The sequence below is a fragment of the Dysidea avara genome, chromosome 3 (assembly GCF_963678975.1).
Source record: "Dysidea avara chromosome 3, odDysAvar1.4, whole genome shotgun sequence".
In the NCBI taxonomy this organism is placed as follows: Eukaryota; Metazoa; Porifera; class Demospongiae; order Dictyoceratida; family Dysideidae; genus Dysidea; species Dysidea avara.
In genome coordinates, this window is record NC_089274.1 from 30,533,261 (window position 1) to 30,539,840 (window position 6,580).

Genomic DNA, 6,580 nt, shown 5'->3' on the forward strand with positions numbered 1-6,580 from the left:
AAAAGATTATTGTGTCGACGTGAATCAAAAAAAGCCAGTAGGATATTAGAGCAATGTCCAGATATTGGAGATAAAATTGAATGTTTTGTTCAGCAGCACAATGTTGGTGTTGGAGACGCACTGGCGTACTCACTTTTGATGGCAATTTCAAACTTAAAGAAAAAGTGACATGAAAAAATTCGTCAGTATTTACAAAATGTTTATAAAAGAAGATTTTCATATGGAACAGTGATACAACTTTGTGTACCCAGAAATAAGAGAAAACGTTCAGCTACATGATACAAAGGAATAGCAAAGGTGACAAACAGGAGAACTAGAAAGGGATTTAATCTGAAGTTTAACCCTGATGAACATTGGAGCTGTGCATTTTAAAAAGGATTAAATGATTTACTATACACTGATGGAAGAAATATAGTGAATATTAATCGGGACGATGCAGAAGGATTTCGGTTAGACACTTTAACTACCTGTAAACAGTATTCCACATCAACTGGAAAATCAACCTATTCTTACTACTAGAACAGACTTCGTTAACAAGCACTCTTCCATGTTGCAGACTACATCATACAACTTTACGCGCACTTCTACAACTGATGAAATTTGTGTTTCTGGTAGTGGAAGCGGCCAAGCTTCACCAAAATAATCCTACTCAGCATATGGCAGATTTATGCATGTTGGAGTCTAAACCTGAACTGTTTTCGGCTTTTATCAATTCCTTGAGTGGTGCACACAAACAAATTGAATGTATAAGGGTTGATAGAGCAACAGATGAACCCCAAACCATGAAGAGGTCCAGTTCCTTTGGACACAGCACCATATTGCTAAAGAAAAAAATAGTTACTGTAGCGACATCTAGGAGTAGTGGATCATCCTTTTTTAACAGAGTGAAATTGCAAAATGGCTGTCTTAGTTTGGGTCACGCCAATACATCTATTCCTTCCACTATAGGTGGAAGCTGCATGGATGTGACTACAGGAGAAATTGATCCGGAAAATTTGAAAAGAAATTTGAATTTGGCTATTGATGCATATATTAATAGGGTGAATGGATGACCGTGTGGTGCAACTACTATACAATTGTACAAAGGTGAGTACAGTACTGAGTACACAGACCGGAAAAAATAATCATTTTACTGAAAGGCTGTAAAAAAGAAAAATTAGCTTTAAAAAACATACCCAGACATTTATAAAGAGTTTTAGACCATTTGGAATATTCGTAATAGCCATACAATTGGTCATTCACCATCACAATACATATTTATGTTAACATGTTGCTATAAGCCAGGGTGTATGCATCCAGTGTGCTAAAAAGCAGAGCCCACTAAGCCTGTGAATTGGTATGTAGGCGGACCACCAATTACAACACTTCCTTTTCCTGCCAAGGATGACGAGAGACCAGGGCATTACAAGACTTCATATATCAATGTTAATAATTCTGAATGTGTTAAATCGAAAATGCAGCCACCTTCTACGACAATCAAGAAAGAATTGTCTAAGTTGAATAACTACCCTCCTCAGATACATTTATACAACGACTGTCAAAGAAAGTCATGCTTACATTCGACAGTGTAATGTTTTGGTTAGACCATCTTCATACGGTGTTGTTAAATCACAAGCGAGGAGCTGCAAAGGAAGCTGTTACAAGGCGAGCTAAAAAATTGAATTCTGTAGCTGTTACCTTAACATTTGACCCATCATCACCAGTTTGTTCACCATCTGACCAGACTGACAATGAAAATATAGTTAATATCAACACATACTGTGGACAGTGTGAAAAGAAGTATGACGATGTTACAGAAGAAGAAGAGTTATGGGTTATGTGTGATATGTGTGATTCCTGGTATTGTGGAGATTGTGAAGGTGTTCTTGAACCTCCTAGTACTGATCTTTATATTTGTTTAAAATGTAGACAGTAAGTAATTGTTGTTTTGACTAATACATATTTCATGTATGTAAGTCTCTTGGCACTGACTCTCACAGTACAATACATACAGTCATTCTGAAGGAGCTATGTAGCAAGCTATAGTATCAGCTTATAATTATTATGCTCTAGTGATTTCCAGAAAGCACCAGTTATCAAGTGACATAGATCATGTACACAAGTTCTTGATGAATTAGATGCACGTAGCTATGACACCACTTCCACCAATTCTTGTTTAATAGAACAAACAGTTCAAGAGGTTTTATTACAATAAATATTGACTAAAATAAAACACATGAGTCCATTACATGGCTAAAATTTCCAGTGAAATGCCATAGCAAGGCATCAAACAATGATAGCATTATATAGCCAGCGTTATGTATTAATAAGTAATAAATACAAATCATAGTTGTGCTGTACTCTGTCCAATATTATCATAGTAGTGCATGTTATACTCATTTTTAATTAGGACAATCATTATTGTTATCATAATTGGGCGAGCCCCACACTAGCGAGAGAGCTGTCAGTCATTGTCCATTACACGGCAATATACGATTATTTAGTATTAGTATTTGTGTTACAGGTAAAGAAGGCTCAGGAGCTTGTAAAGCCTGATCTGTACATAAAGAATTTAACAAATTTGCAACTACATAGCAAAAACTTATATACAATAATAGTTAACTAATTAATAATCATACAATAAAGTAGACCAGCAGCACATGTTGCTGTCAGACCTTCAGTGCTGGTCACTGTAAAGTGCAAATAATAAATACTTTAGGTTTAAGGAAGAAAATCCATCCCTCCTGGAGGAAGACTGAGTGTGGCCCCGACTAGACATTGGGTGACCTGCAGTTCGAATCCTGGGGCTGGAGGGATTTTTTTCCTTACTTTGGCCCCTTTTCTGTTACACCTTATTCAGTCAGTAAGTTAAGTCACTAGGTCTAAGTCCTTGTAGGTTAGGTAATCCTAAGGCTGCAGCACATGTTGTTGTCAGACCTTCAGTGCTGGTCACTGTAAAGTGCTAATAATAATAATAAAATAAAATAATTTATTTTTTAAAATCATTAAGTGTGGGTGCATTAACTATGTGATTGGGTAAACTGTTCCAGTCATTGATGGCTCGTACAGTGAAAAAAGTAGATCTCACTCTTGATGCTGTTTGAGGTTTAAATAACTTGTAATTGTGACCCCTAGTTGTTGATGAAGGTACAGTAGTAAACAAATTTGATTTATCTAGACTGAAATGGCTGTGTAATAGCTGATAGAACATTATCATATCTCAGCGCAGTCTGCGGTATTTAAGTGATGACAAGTTTAGAGCAGTGAGGTGAATTTTATATGTGCAGTTTTGAAGTTCCTGGACCAATTTTGTGGCTCTTCTCTGTATCTTCTCTATTTGTTCTTGATCTAGAATGTATTGTGGTTTAAATACAAAAAACTGTCAGTATACGGCAACTTCACATACGAAAAACAAACCTTACAAGTTGTTTAGTGTCACATAAGAACGCGATAGTATAACAAGAAGTGTCTCATATTCAATGTCACGGAGGAAATTAATGTCGTAGATTACTAGACTTCCTTATTTGTACTTGTCATCGTCAATGCCACCATACGTACTAAGTACATAATGGATTGGAAACGCAATACATTTTATGGTTACGGGCTCGATACGGTCACATGATGACATTTACGGGGCACAGCAGCATTTTCAATAGGCACAATACATTTTTGGCGAATTCTCCCAGAGTTTTCTCGAAAACAGGTGGCTTGTTCAATTCTTTCATACTAGCACTCTCGATGGTATGAACTTTTCTTTAGTATAGCATGTATCGCTAGACTCGTTTTCACAAAGCCACTCGCAAAGCCAGGAAAAACCCCACAGCCACTACCGTCATATAGCCATTCTTTCGCTTCGTTTACGGAAAGTAACTGCTGTACAGTGCTAAAAATAATTATTTTGTATTCATTACAATGTGGCGAAACTGTTCAGCACTTCTAAAACTTCATATGTAATATGCCCTATGCACTAAAACCCCCACACTAGTTTTTGAACACAAATTTCGCGTTCCTTTCTGCACACCTTCGGTTGTACGAAATGACTAACCTTCAGTCACAAACAAATAAATAGCTGAATCCTTTAGCAATGATTTAACGCTTTGTAAAACCTGTAATAGTAGTCTCAGTGTTAAGACCAACTGCAGTTTGTACACTTGGTAACGTTGCCATAAATTACGTGACTGTATCGAGCCCGTAACCATAAAATGTATTTCGTTTCTAATCCGTTATGTATTTAGTATCTATGATGCCACGGACAAATTAACGGCATAGATTACTGGACTTCCTTATTTGTATTTGTCATCGTCAATGCCATGGGCGAATTAACGGCTCAGATTACTGGACTTCCTTAATTGTACTTGTCATCGTCAATGCCACGGTCAAGTTATACCACGTATTGCTACCAGTTTTCATAATGGAAGACACCAATCATGGCTGACAACGATGCAAGACAGCGTAGGAATGCTAGGAGAAGAGAATTGTATAGAATGCAGAGATATGCAGAAACACCTACGGAGACATGCTAAGAAGATGAGCAAACATTAGTTCTGATGAACGACGGCGAATAAACTGAGAGTACGCGCAAAGGAGAAGAGCAAACAATGCATGTGAACAGCGCCAACATACAGATCACGTGCCATTCATTCTTTCGGATTCCACTGCAAAAACAACTTGGATTTACACACCCCATTACATATTGAATACACGTGTAAAATAGGTCAAATTTGCAACATATGTGTTTTAGGCCTGAGCCTATTATGCTCAAATTTTACTTATTATTCGTTCCAGAAATTCCCAATAAATTCTCCTATTATTCTTTTTTTATTCTTGTATCCAGCCTATTATTCTCATTCAGTATAATCTGTGGCTAGTCACTTAGTTTTCAAGATGCTGCTATAAGTAGTTTTGTCCAATTATTAATAACCATATATGAAGCATTCCATCATTTTTCTATCCATAATAGTTACAGCAGACTTAGAATAGCTATCTACAGTAATAATTCAATTGCATTTAATTATTAGTGTATTATAATAATAATATGCTGTAACTACTATATAGCTACTAAGTTAGGTGGTAGATAATAATGCTCAAAGACTTGAAGAAGACACACTGACATAAGATGTACAAGTTTCATAAGTGTAGATAATCATGCAGTTAAATCCCTGATGCTGGCTGCAGATTGTTAACATGAAACGAACTGACTGCTCTATTAGAGTATTTGAGCGTTCTATTAGAGCATATCTATATTTTAGAGGCTTTTCAGCTACTTTCAGCCAGCACTCCTGTCAGCTTTATATCATTTGTAGTAGCTTGACTCTTTTTTCTAGGTAATCAAGAAGAGATACGCCCCTAATTCCACCAATTATTCCCGTGGTCGTCCGATTATTCTAAAATTATGCTTGTAACCATCCTATTATTCCAGAATTATTCTCATGAAATTTGTGACCTATTATTCTCACGATTATGCTGGCATAATTAGCGCAGGCCTAATGTGTTTGCAGAAATGTGTAGAATAGGTCAAATTTGTGACTATGCAAATCATGACCACATATGATGGAAATGGTGTTTCAACACATTTCCTCCAGTAGCACATATATGTTTGCAACTTCACTACATATGTGAACAGTGCACAAATGTCACAGCACTATTCATACACAAATACTGACGGTATTTATTCCGTCTATGTTTAGGTGTTGAACTAATAGTCCAAATATTCTACCTTGGCTCAAATAAAAACAGACCACAACCCCCAATAGTGAATAACATTAGTCATTTATAGATTTGAAGTTTGTTTTGTCTCGTTATAAGGAGTTTATAGTTGTTCGAATACTGAATAAAGACGAAGATAGAATATGTAGTATTGGAACACTATTTTCGCTGTGTGTATATCAAAAAAGTTGACTATATGTGCTTCACCTGTGATAGGGTAGCACATAAAAGGAAAATTCATATTTTTTGCTGTGTTAAGGTTCGAACATCCTGTTGATAACATCACAGAACAAGAGCACACAATATACGATTTTGAACAAGACTGACCAATTTAATAGTGAGGAAGAATTAGATGGTGAACAGGATAACTTAGATAGTGAAAAGGAAGGATTAAATGGTGAAGATGAAGAATTAGGTAGCGAAGAGGAAGAATTAGATGGTGAAGAGAACGATTTTTTGAGCGAAGAATTTCATATTGAACACACAGACATAACTATAGCAACAGTAAACTATTATGTTATTATCATTATAATATTGTATGTTACATATATATGTAGCAATCATGAGTGATTCACATTTAAGTGTCATCAAAATAATTATTACAACTTCTTGCAAAATTCTGTGTATGGTGGAAGGAAATCATAATATTGTATTAACTAAATCATTCCCTACATTAATGAATTAAACACAATTACTAGGTATATATACTTGCAAATTATATCACATAGTACTTTTCAGAAGCTCTTCTTAGTTCATATAAATCCAAGCTGCTATCATACTGCAACGTCCTAAATCATAATAGTTAGTACTCTGCACACACAGAACGCTCGCCCCTTGATGCTGATAGCATTTGTCTAGTATATAAAGTCTAGTCACTAGGTCAAAGTCCTTGCAA